We start from the raw sequence: 12,759 nt of genomic DNA, 5'->3' as shown, positions 1-12,759 counted from the left end.
TGTCATTTCCATACCCTGAGCAGAGCTCACAGACCTAGGGTTAACTTCCTTTGTAGTATGTTGAGCTTCATTCCTACTATCCGAGACAATAGGGTTTGAATCTGGCTCTTCAACATACTCTTTTCTCTGCACCTTCTCCTCCTCTCCCACAACCTCTTTCTTCTCACTCTCTGCTTCATCATCAATCGCCTTCCCTTGTTTCTCGTCTGAACCAACATTCACATCCGTGTCATCTTTATCTCCATCACCAACCCTCCCTTTCTTATGAAGTGGAATGTTAGACGAATCTTCATCAGACTCAGAATCATCATGACCATATGAAATGTGGGCATTTGCCACCAAAGGATCTTCCCTTTTAACTCTAGCTTTATTCTTCAAATGCTCATAAATAAGCAAAATGAGACCTTGGTGAGCTATGGGATAGGATTTGGGTTTTTTGGCATGGTCGGCCAAGTTTTCATTCAGGGAAGAAGCTAAATAAAAAGGTAGAGAGATCTTAAAACCATGGCTAAAAATAAATAAAATTCTTATTTTATATATTTATCCTATGCTGAAGAAATTAAATAATTGAAATTATTTAATCTCCTCCACCACCACCAAGTACTTGTCCATGTTTATCTTGCACCACTTCTCCTCCACTTCTTCACTCTCTTTTCTATCTTTGACTACTACTTTTCTCCAATATGTTTTCAATTGTTAATCTCTAGGAAAAATTTAAACTGAACCATTGATATTTTCCCATCTCAATCTATAAATTTGAATCTCTTCATCCATTATCTCTTTGAACCACAACATCTAAGTTTTATTTTTATCTAACAATCTTGTGCTTATAGATTTAGTATTTGAATATTGTATAAATTTGAAAGAGACTCGTAGACTATACATTTTGACACGCTCAATGAAACACAAAGTCCCTTAAATCTATCTTTTCTATAAGTTTTGATGTTTTTACAGGTTTACCTCTCAGGTTGGCATATTTGATATGCAGTACAATGCATCTATTCACTAGTTCGATGCATTTGTCGATAAAATCGACACATCTAACTTCCATTTCAACACTTTTTTAATTTTCCTTGCACTTTTGTTTTCTAGTTCTGCTAACATTTTGTAGGTAATGTCTACGCATATGTTTCAATTTAGTACATCTTTTTGTTGTATCGATGCATCCATTTCATAAAAGTGCACAATCGTCAAATATAATGACACACTTGTTCATTACTATTGTGCTTCTATTTTCTCCTTATATGCTTTTGTTTCATAGTCTCAGATTGGTTTCTTTTAATTTTTCTACTAACAAATTTTGGTTTTTGTGGCTTAACTGCTAACTACAATAACTTAAAGTAATTTCCTTATCTCTTAGCAAGTATTATTAAAGGATGCTGTAGATTGTCAAGACCATTTTGTAGTATAGACATCCTCTAACATCTAGCTTGACGTTCGGTTGGAAGTTGCCCACATAATCAACACAGGTGAATTATATCCCAAATAAATTTAGTGGAGAAGTCCTATTTTTAAACACACCAAAATTTTTCATTTATAACAATAAATGCAGGTGAAATGATTAAATTGTAATGTAAGCATTTTTTTTTGGGTAAAACTATGAAAACAAATGCTGGTTGTTGATTTGCCTAATGTAAAACAGGACACCGTAGATTTAAAAACGTGTATGTTACGCACAAATACCTTTCCACCTTTCCCTATCATGACTGGTCTCGATCTTATTCCTCTCCAGTTTGCCATCAACCTGAACTTTGTGAGGTGATATAGTAATATATCGATTTAATAAATGTGATCTGATTTTATTAAATGTAACATTTTAAAGATAATCTGTTAACTGATATATTATGGTTGATGGTTGAGCAGCATATCAATTTTAAAGATGTGATGCAGTTTTCAAAACGTTTCGTGTTAAAGAGAAGAACCCCTTTTTCTGCATGTATCCAAAACAATTTACAAAACCATTAAAGCTTATATGTTCTACCATTGAAAATGGTGCAATTTCAATATTAAAATTATTATTATATAGGAAACCAGTGCTATCAATCCTAGCAATGATTGCTATCAAGAATAATGTGGCTGCTCTTTCAAATCTTTCTCTAGATCCTTCAAAACGAGTTTGTTTTATTCTTTATAAATTTTTTTTTTTAATATATATTTCATAAAGTTTTTTTATTTTTATGTTTTCTTGAAGATTGTAATATAAGTGAAGATATGTATAATAAGAAAGGCAATGTGTCAAGTTCCTACCAATAGTGTAGTTAATTTAGAGTAGATAGAAAGATAAAGATAGAGATAGGAATTGATATATGGAGATAGGTAAAGAGAGATATATAGGGGTAGAGATAGATGCATAGATAATGAGATAGAGATAGGGGAAGAGATTAAAGAATAAATATGGAGGCATAGAGACATAGGGGCAAAGAGATATAGATATAGAGATCTAGGAAGAAGGAGAGGGAGAGAGAGTGATGGATTGATGGATAGAGAGAGTCATGTCTAGAGATAGAGGGGGAGAGAGGAAGATGGAGGAAGAGAGGAAGAGAGAGAAAAATAAATAGAGAGATAGAAAAAGTTAGAGGGAGAAATAAAGATGTCACCTTTTTTTTCCAATCACCTAGTTATATCATGCATAGTTATGTATGTATGATTGTTGTTGTCTGTAACTAGGTCGGAGCCCTTCTAGGGATGACCTAGCACACATAGCACATGTATGAGCCTATCGACATTAAAAGGTGTAAAACATATTTGTATTAATCATGCCCTATGTGGGTGGCATATGTAACTTGTGGGTTTATCTTGCACCTAACACGTTTTGTTAACCCTACCCTATCTTGCCTAACGTGTGGGGTTATTTGGTTTTGGCACCAACATATATTTTTGTATTGTAATTTAGACTCCTAGCCGACCTAAGGCAAACTGATGGCTAGAGTCTCATATATATGTAATGCTAATGCAATTGCTAAGACACACATTCAACGAATACCTTCTATCTATCATCAAGCACTGAATTGTCTTTAGTGATTAGCGAATTACCTTCAGTGATCAACGAATCTCATCTAAAGACAGTGATCATCATTGAGAGCACAACGAATATATTTAGAAGACAACGATCACCTGTGGAAGGTTAGCGAACTCCATCCAAGGGCAACAAACTTCTCTGCGACTGCTCCTTCTGACATAAGTCTTCATTTGGAAGTTCATTGAACTATCATTGGGTTGTGGACATCATCAGCAGCAACATCTGCAAATAAGTTCACTATTACAGTGTGCCCTAAGTTGAAGATATTACTGTGATTAGTTTGTTGTTAGCTTCAAGTGTTGAATCTCATTGTAAATTCAATTGGTTAATCAAGATTTGAGAATTGTTGCTGGGTTTTTCACCTCCAAGAGGGAGGCTTTCCCAGGGTATCTTGGTGATCTTGTGTATGTGTATTTATTTATTTCTGAGTCATGTTAATTCTGATCACTAAAATCAACATGGTATCTGTAGTCACATAAATCTGTCCACTTAATTAAATGAATAATTAGTATTTATTTGATTATTTAACCATCAATCAATAATTAATTAAATTAATATTTAATTAATTCATCTTAACCCTCTTCTCCTATTAATTAAATCTTCTCTCACATTTAAATAAATTAATATTTATTTAAATCCCCCAAAATCCCATCTCTCACATTTAAATAAATTAACATTTATTTAAATCATCTTTATCCTCCACCCACTTGCATTTTCCTACAAATGCAAGTTGCACAACTATTTTAAATAAATAAATTATTTATTTAAAATCCTATTTATCCTCACCCACTTGAAACCTTTAATGGTTTCCCTTAAAGTCTTCAAACTTAATGGCTTCCTTCTAGAGTCTTCTTAAGCCTTTAATGGTTTCCCTTAAAGTTCCTTCTAGAGTCTTCTAAAACCTTTAATGGTTTCCCTTAAAGTCTTCAAACTTAATGGCTTCCTTCTAGAGTCTTCTTAAGCCTTTAATGGTTTCCCTCAAAGTCTTCAAGAATTTTAATGCTTTATCTTCATTTTTCTCATGTAAATAAATTAAGATTTATTTAAATAAAAACCAAAATTCACATTCACATTTAAATAAATTAATATTTATTTAAATATCTATTCAAAATACAAATTACACCATTTAATTGAAATAAATGATTTTATTTCAATTGAAAATCCCAAAATTCTTCCCACTTGCATTCTCCTACAAAATCCACTTGCATGCCTAAATCCCTTCTAGATTCTTCTAACTCCTTCTAATTAGCCTAATCCTATCCTGATCATTGTCACATTCCTAAATAAAAGGAAGTCACTTCTCAAAAACCTCCAAAGTCTTCAATAACCATTAAAGGCTTTATGTCTTCAAATGGTTAACCTCTAAAGTCTTCCAAACCATTAAAGGCTCTTACATAACCATTTATGGCTAACTCACCTTTTACCTTTGGTTAGAGACTTTCCTCTAACTTAACCATCCTTTTGACTCATGGGTATCTTCAAAGCATTTATTTCTTTGACTAAGGTAACCATTTAACCCTTCCACATTCATTTATCCCTTGGATAAAAGGAATATCCATTAACCTAACCCTAACCCAACCCCCTAGGGTAACCATCATGTCCCCTCAAGCATTTAATTCTCCTTATCTCTCCTCTCAAGCCTCCTCATGGTGAGACTTGTCAACATGGGATTGGGTTGAAAGTCTCACATGGATTGAATATCTTTCAATCCTAACCCTTGTTAAGATTGTTCAATCTTAACCCTTCATTTCCCCATTTCTTCTATAAATAGAACCTTTCTCCTCAAACAAAGAAGAAAGCATTAGAGTATTGTTGTTATATTGGTATTAGCATAGAAATTTTTCATAGCATCACTATCTACACTTGCATAACATTTGCTTATCATATTCAACCATCTTGAATCTCCATATGGCATCCATGGCTAGTGCTAAAAGATGAGAGCTACACTCATGTGGAACTTGGAGAGGAGAGGAACAAGGGAGGAACAACTATGAGCATCTTGATTAGCATTTGGAGGAGTATAGTTTATCTATTCTATGTTTGTATGCTTTCTATTTCATGCTTAATATCTCTCTTGATATGCCTGTTTAGGATAATCTTTTGTTGCTAACACTAACGTTTGTTTCTTGTGCTCTTGTGTGTGTTGCCATCAAACAGATTTTCTAATCCTTTTTGCAGAGCATCAGTATCAAAGCTTGGTTCATAATAGTTGTAATCAGATTCATCAATTACAGTCTTTTTTCAGTCTAACCTACTGCTCAAGTTCAGGTCAACATGGCTTCTTATTAGGGCTGAAGATAGGTTGGAAGGTTCCGCCAATTACACTTCATGGAAGGTCAAAATAATGATGGTCTTAAATGACCTTGTTGAATACATCGACAAGGATGTTGCTGAACCTCAAGATGAAAAGGAGAAGGAAGAATGGAAGAAGAGGGACTACCAAGCACAAAGGATGATTATTGATTCTGTCAAAGATCACATTGTGTCATCCATCTCCAAGAAGAAGATTGTGAGAGAGACGTTCAAAACATTGGAGAAGATGTACGAAGTCAGCAACACTAGCTATATACTTGCCTTAAGGAATCAACTCTCTCACATCATATTGGAAAAAGGAGAACTTGTAGTTGCTTACTTCATGAGGATCTCTGAGCTAAGGGATCAACTTTCTACCATTGGGAAGAATGTTGAAGACAGTGACTTAACTATGATGGCTCTAAATGGTCTTCCTTATGCATGGGAGCCCTTTATTCAAGGAATCAGTGCAAGAGTAGAGCTTCCTCATTTTGATCGATTGAGAGGAGATTACATTCAAGAGGAATCTTGTTTGGCTGCGAAAGGAAAAATTAGAAGTCCTCATGACAATGATCATCATGTCCTCACAGCTAAAAAGGAAGGTGGCCATTGGAAGAAGAATAACTTCAAGAGAAATAGAGATTTCAAACCCTCTGCTCCCAATTCAAGGAAGAAACCAAAGGACTTGTCTCACATCTGATGCTTCCGATGTAACAAGTTTGGTCACTTTGTAAAGGACTGTCAATCTCAAGTTGAGCAAGGAGAAGCAAACCTAAATGATGTCTCAGAACAACAACATAATGAAGACTTCCTCTTTGTCTCAGCCTTGTCAAACAATGTCCAGTCAGACAGTAACACTTGGCTAATTGATAGTGGTGAATCTAGACACATCACAGGCTATCGAGAGCATCTCTTAGATTTGGTGGAGAAGGAGTCCAACCTTCATGTGACTATTGGTGACAATGCTCATTATGTGGTAAGAGGTTTTAGCTCTACTTCTTTAAAATTAAATTCTGTTATTTCCCTTCATCTCAGTAATGTTTTGTTTGTACCTGGAATAAAAAGGAATCTAATCTCTATATCTGCTCTAGAAGATAAAGGTTATCAGGTTGTATTTTCTGAAGGAAGAGTTCTTGCATGGCCTAAGGAGTCCAACATCAAACAACTCGTGCCATAAGGATTAGATATGAAAGCCTATACAAGCTTTCAACTTACACTTTCAATTAAAGATATAGTTGATAGATTCTTAAAACTATAGGAGTAAATTAACTAGTTTTTGAATCATGTGAACTTATTACTTAGATAAGGATTAAGAGAGAGTTGCATATTCCCCATAATCCTCAGTGAATGCATTGTTGTTGATTATATTTAGTAAAGCTTAAACATGTTGTTGTTTTCTAACCATTGATGTTGAAAACTGATTTACAAACAAATTGATATTTCTAGTGTTGGATTTGGGAAGTATGGCTAACCATTTGAATTCAAATCAGTTCTGAATTTATAATTGTTATATGATTATTGCAAGGATTTTCTTGATTACGATTCTATGATAGAACTAACATGTGTTCCTTGTTTCTCTGAAATATATTTTGGCCAAGAGGGAGTTTCCAACTCCTATTATAACATTATGTGTATCTTCCACCCTCTGTGGAGTGCAAGGTGGGACCACCCTCTATGGAGTGCAAGGTGGTAGTTTCTTTGAGGTGTAATACCTCTTCCACCCTCTGCAGAGTGCAAGGTGACAGTTTATACTTCTCTGTAGAGAAGTTTTGAGGTGTAAGACCTCTTCCACCCTCTACGGGAAATGCAAGGTGGATCCACCCTCTGCGAGTAGGGATGGTGGTAATGCAATCTTCTCTGGGAGAAGTTTGAGGTGAAAGCCCTCCTCCACCCTCTACGAGTAGGCATGGTGGATCCATCCTCTGCAAGTAGGCATGATGAATGTCATGGAAGAAATTCCACGATATACTTGTGTTTTTCCACCCTCTACAAGTAGGTATGGTGGACCCACCCTCTGCGAGTAGGCATGGTGGATATGTTTCAACATGTGTGGTTGTTCACCCTCTGGAAGTAGCTATGGTGAACATCATCCATGGGAGTAGCCATGGGTTGTATCCATTTGTATTATTCATGGGAGCAACCATGTATCTCAGATCTTGTGAAGGTCTCCTCCCTAGCTAAGAGGGAGTGTTTTTGTATGTAGCTAGGTCGGAGCCCTTCTAGGGCCGACCTAGCACACATAGCATGTGTGTGAGCCTATCGATATTAAAAGGTGTAAAACATATTTGTATTAATCATGTCCTATGTGGGTGGCATATGTAACTTGTGGGTTTATCTTGCACCTAGCACGTTTTGTTAACCTTACCCTATCTTGCCTAACGTGTGGGGTTATTTGGTTTTGGCACCAACTTATATTTTTGTATTGTAATTTAGACTGCTAGCCGACCTAAGGAAAATTGATGGCTACAGTCGCATATATATGTAATGTTAATGCAATTGCTAAGACACGCATTCAGCGAATACCTTCTATATGTCATCAAGCACTGAATTGTCTTCAGTGATCAAGGAATCTCATCTAAAGACATCGATCATCATTGAGAGCACAACGAATATATTTAGAAGACAATGAACACCTATGGAAGGTCAGCGAACTCCATCCAAGGACAACGAACTTCTCTGCTACTGCTCTTTCTGACAAAAGTCTTCATTTGGAAGGTCACTGAACTATCGTTGGGTTGTGGACATCATCAACAACAACATCTACAGATAAATTCACTATTACAGTGTGCCCTAGGTTGAAAATATTACTGTGATTAGTTTGTTGTTAGCTTCAAGTGATGAAGCTCATTGTAAATTCAATTGGTTAATCAAGATCTAAGAATTGTTGTTGGGTTTTTCACCTCCAAGAGGGAGGTTTTCCCAGGGTATCTTGGTGTTCTTATGTATGTGTATTTATTTATTTCTGAGTCATGTTAATTCTAATTATTAAAATCAACAATGATGCCTTATAATTTTACTTGGAATTCAATTTTCAATTTTCCATAGTCCATGTTGTATTTGCAAGAATGCTTTGCGACAAACTATGTTAGATTTTTTTGTATCAATGTTTCTTATTGCATTAAGCAATCCACCGAGAGGAAGAAGAGTACAAAAAAGGTTAAAAGTAAAATATTAAAAAGTGGCGCTAGTGGACGGTGAAATGGAGAACAAAGGAACAATGTGAAAGGATGGATAAAGAGAAAAACATTCATGCATATACAAATGCTAGTTTATAAATAATTGAAAATAGTTTTTTTTTTATTAACTATAACATTTTATTAAAGGATTACACTCTAACTATTTAAAGGGCAGTCTAAACAATTGATCACATTAGCAAGTGCAAATCATTGTCTTATTAATCCGTTTACAACATTTACAAACAAATTTCACATTAAAAAACATAATTAATTAAAATAAATTTCAAACTCAAATCTAAATTGAAAAATTAAATAGAAAAACTAAATATAAAATTCAAAATATATAAAAATCTAAATATTAATAAAAATAAAAAATAATTAATAATCTTATTAAATTAATAATTAATAATCTTATTAAATTAATAAATAATTAATCAAACTATATTTAAAAATTAAATTAAATATAAATATAAAATTCAAATTTCAAATACTAATAAAATAAATGAAAAAAGGGAGGTTCTCAATCATAAAAACAAATCTTACCTTATGTTTGTTTTTTTCTCATAAATCTTCTAGTTTGTATTGTGCCATTGGGTATAATACTTTTATCCATATTTTTGTTGTGTACAAAAATTCCATTTATGACATATCATTGAGAGGGACATGGCCTTTCATTTATAACTAACATTAATTTATTCTATCATAAACTTTAGAGAAAATCCAAATTTAAGAGGGCAATGGAATGATTTTTGATGCAATGACAAAGATTTTCATAGTGGAAATTATAATTGTGCAGAATACCTTGATTTTTGTAGCTACTCAAATATTTTGTTTTTGACATTTGATGTAATTATGTGATGTACATGATGTAACTGATAATAAATAATGTACTCTATGTACAATTATGTATATTTTTGTGTGAGAAAATTGAATTTTTTATCCACACAAACCAATAAGAATACAGTTAAATGTCACATTTATTATTATTTAGAATAAAAATTAAATTTTCACTATAATTTTCCTATCTAAATATTTTAATTCTTTATTCTCATTAGCTAAAGCAATTAAAGAATTGAATTGCATGAATGCAATAGTATCATGCCTTTGACAAGAACTAATAATAAACATATTGTCTTAATATATATAAACATATTGTAAACAATTATAATAATTTTATTTATCTTTTCAATTGAAATATATTAAAAATTATTTGAAGTAATATATAATATTTTTGGTAAATACAAAACCAATTTTGAGATAAATTTTATGATAAATTTAATTTTTTTGAAAATATATATGAACATAAAACTATTTTTTACATGCAACTTCTATATATTTTGTTTCTCGTAACATTGTCATTGCCATTGCCATTGCAATTTTCTTTTCTTCTTTTTGGTAACATAAGTGTTGGCACTAACTACTATATCTCGAGCACCATTTTACTTTTACTAGTCCATAGAGCTTAGAAGCATACTACCCTTCCTCAGATCCTTACTTTCCATGCTTGTGGTTTTGACCCTTAAAATTGTCTCTATGCACTTTCGTTACTGCTTTGCTTGGCCTCAATCATCATAGGTATTTTCCTTTGTTATTCTATCTTGCATTACCAACTTATTACTTATTCAACCTCACAAAATTGGGCTTGTGTCAGTTTCCCTTTGTTTAGATGTCATAGAAGAAAGATGTATTTTGTTCAAATTTATTTAGGTCTTACACCTAGCCTTGTGCATTGTGATATCCAACATCATATGAGAGTTTATATATTTGAACACATGCCTTTACTATGAAGCTCATATGATTCACTATATGAGCTCATCTCTTTTCACACTCGAAATTATCTTTTGGATAACAGTTCACGTGGGAATTGTAGATTTATTGGTTAGTTGGAGAAGGGTCCATTTTTATTAGGTTACATTGCTAAATGATAGTTGCATCATATCAATGTTTCAATACTTAAAAATAAACCCACTTCACAAAGCAAGACTACATAATTGTCATAGTCATACACCAATATCATATAGCATGAGAGGGAGAGTCCCCTTCTATTGCACCTTTCCTTTCCCCTTATATCCTTTTATAGAATTTTATTATTATCTCACTACCTTTATCTCAGAATATTTCATAAATTTGTAAAGGTGTGACTTAGGAATTGTAAAGATTTAATCTATTACATAAGTACATTCTCATCTAAATGTCAAAAGAAATTCTAACAATAGTATATATCTAACTTAGCCACCTAATTCGCTAGGGGAAAAGAACATGTTACTATCCATGTTCCAATAATTGTGCACTCCTTGTGCACCAAACCTTCGAGTTACTAACTTTAAATAAACCAAAAAAATGATAACTTCAATCCCATTAATAAATTTCACATGTATCACTAGTTGCTCACTTTTTAGCTTTTTTGCTTCATAATTGACCCACTTGTGCACGACTATTGGGGCATTTATGCACAACTATTGATTCATTTGAGCATAAGTATTGGCATTTTACCTTTTGACCCTTGTGTGCCTAAGTGATCCCATAATGTGCATTGTTACTATGCAGAAGCCAGAATAATAGTTATAAGCAGTTAAGTCACATATAGAGACAACCAAAACAAAAATCCGATGAACCATTTAGGATCTATGGGTGTGCAAATTTAGCTATAACACTACTGATACGCCTCCCCTACTCTATTTTCATATTCTATTTGTCAAAATGTCATAGAAAAGATATCCACTACCCCCCATAAACACCATCAAATTGGAACTCATCAACATCCAAATCGTCAGAGTAGGAACTATACTACAATGTAGCCCTTGTTCTCATTTGAATATGCTTGTGGAGAATTGGAATATGGAGAGGGATACTATCTTTAATGTGATGGGAATCGATATTCACTCTCATCACTTCTTGATATGAAACTGTCTCCTCTTTTCCTTGAAAATTAGGAAGCTATATTTTTCTTCTAGGCACAGCAGTGAGACAATGAGGAGATGTTGTATGGTTGAGTAGGCTTTCATTCTTTCTCTACATAGTATGAACTTGTATTCTATTTCTCAATGTGGGGTATATTGAGAGAGAGAGAGAGAGAGAGAGAGAGAGAGAGAGAGAGAGAGATTTGATGGAATACGCTAAGTTGAAATATCTTTGTTTGAAATCAATACTACTCTCTCTTACAAAGGTGAAGTTCACTAGGTTGTAAAAGAGAAAGTGTGAAGGAAAGAACAAGGTGTGAACTCAAGAGGAGTTGAAAATCTTTGCCAATTACAACCAGGTATGTGTATGAAAACTTGAACATTCTTTAAATGGAAAATTTTCTATTGCTTACCTATTTCTAATTTAGAATCCTAAGTATTCTTTACAACATTATGAAGTCGTATTCCAAGTGAAATATAAGTTTATATACTTAGAAGATTTTGTTATAAGATTGAGCATATACTTGAGCTTGCATTATAGTGGATGTACATGCATGCAGAAGTATATGGTTCTTTCTTAAAAACAAACTTATTTTGAGATAGTTTTTAACTTAACTTGTGAACAAGTTCTATTGGGAACAACAAATATGCTTTATTCTTTTGTTACTCAATCATTTTGAAGAAGTTATAAGCATAAAAATAGATAGTTCTCATAAGTTTTTAGGTATACATATGTGCAAAGGGTTGTACATTTATGTATATATACGAGTGTGTACAAATGCTCTTGAGTTTAAATTAAGTGTATTATGAATGAAAAGACATTAGAAGTCTTATTTTTGACCAAAGAGGGTAGCGAGTAAGTTGTACCCTATTCATGATCCATTCTCAATAACCAATAATATATTGTAAACCTTTTTTTGTTTCTACTAGAATATGAACTTTATGAGAACCTTTTGGGGTCATCAAAGTTGAAATCATGTTTAAGATGTATTTGAAAACTCGATCAAACCAAGAACATAGAAGAAGATATCTTTGCTTAAATAATGTCTTATGTCCTTGCTAAGTGCATTAATACTCACCAAGTCATGAGTATGTGAAGGGTGACAGTTCTTGCATATTCCTTAACCAAATTGCAAGTTATATTATTTTGTGTTGAATATCTCTCTTTTAAACACTTATCATTTGTCATAAGAACTAGTGGCAGTGGCTCAGAGTCAGTGGAATTTGAGAACACATGACTAGAGGTTCCATGTCAACCCTTGATTTGTATTGAGTCAAATGAGTGCAATTGTAGGATGACTTTAATAGTCCAAGTCAAGTAGAGGTGCATGAACAATCAAATACACTTATTCATAAGTGTTATTAATATGAG

Source organism: Cryptomeria japonica, chromosome 5, assembly GCF_030272615.1.
Source record: "Cryptomeria japonica chromosome 5, Sugi_1.0, whole genome shotgun sequence".
Taxonomy (NCBI): domain Eukaryota; kingdom Viridiplantae; phylum Streptophyta; class Pinopsida; order Cupressales; family Cupressaceae; genus Cryptomeria; species Cryptomeria japonica.
Note: the sequence above shows the minus strand (reverse complement) of the source record.